The sequence below is a fragment of the Lycium barbarum genome, chromosome 10 (assembly GCF_019175385.1).
Source record: "Lycium barbarum isolate Lr01 chromosome 10, ASM1917538v2, whole genome shotgun sequence".
Classification (NCBI taxonomy): domain Eukaryota; kingdom Viridiplantae; phylum Streptophyta; class Magnoliopsida; order Solanales; family Solanaceae; genus Lycium; species Lycium barbarum.
Genome location: NC_083346.1, coordinates 14883188 through 14884095, shown reverse-complemented (window position 1 = coordinate 14884095; position 908 = coordinate 14883188). Strand labels below are relative to the sequence as shown.

General features: G+C 36.1%; 1 pseudogene; it reads left to right on the top strand.

Annotated features, from left to right (window-relative positions):
* The first annotated feature begins 264 nt into the window (after positions 1-264).
* Positions 265-908, top strand: LOC132612759 (guanylate kinase 2, chloroplastic/mitochondrial-like; annotated as a pseudogene).

Below are 908 nucleotides of genomic sequence, written 5' to 3'. Positions count from 1 at the left end.
GAATTCCTATAGTTGCATTTGCATGATACTTATTCATAATAGCTTCTTCTAAAATGTCTTCACCTTGATCAATGTGTAGGCTTGGGATTGTGCTACTTCTAACCAATTGTTTTGAAGTATGCCCATGACTTATAGTTGCTTATTAGTATTGACAGGAGCAAGTGAATAGATTGTTACAACTGATCCCCCACTCCGGTCTTTTAACTTAAATGTTAATTGTTAGCCACAAAGTAGATAGTTACAAATTTCCAATTGATAAAACGAATGAAAGTTCAGTTGTACATGTGCATTAAGCCACAAAGTGAGCTTTGTGATTTCTTTGCGCTAAAGGTAAATTATTGCCAAAAATTTAAACAGGAAAAAACTTCCCAATAGATGTTGGGGTCGCTACATAAAGGAATAGTCACACCATATAGTAACTTTTTTTTTGTTTTCTTTTCGTATCTTTACCTTTCTGCTACCTTTATTCTTTTATAAGTAAAGATGAATTTTTGTGAATGAATGAGAGACATGAGTTGTTGGAGTATGCATTGGTGTATGGGGATTATAAAGGTATACCAAAACAACAAATTAGGGATCATATGGCTAAAGGGTTAGATATAGTGTTGAGAGTTGATATACAAGGGGCAGCAACATTTAGGAGGATTTTGAGAAACTCTGACGTGTTTGTGTTTTTGGTGGCGGAGAGCGAAGATGCATTGGTAAAGAGGTTGATTGATAGGAAAACCGAGACTAAAGAGACGTTGCTTGTGAGAATTGCAATGGCCCGTGAGGAAGTTAAGCATATGGAGGAGTTTGATTATGTGGTAGTGAATAGAGAAGGGCAGTTGGAGCATTCTGTTAAGTTGGTGGAGTCTATTATTGATGCTGAGAAAGCTAAAGACAGGCGAAGAATTATGACTATTTAG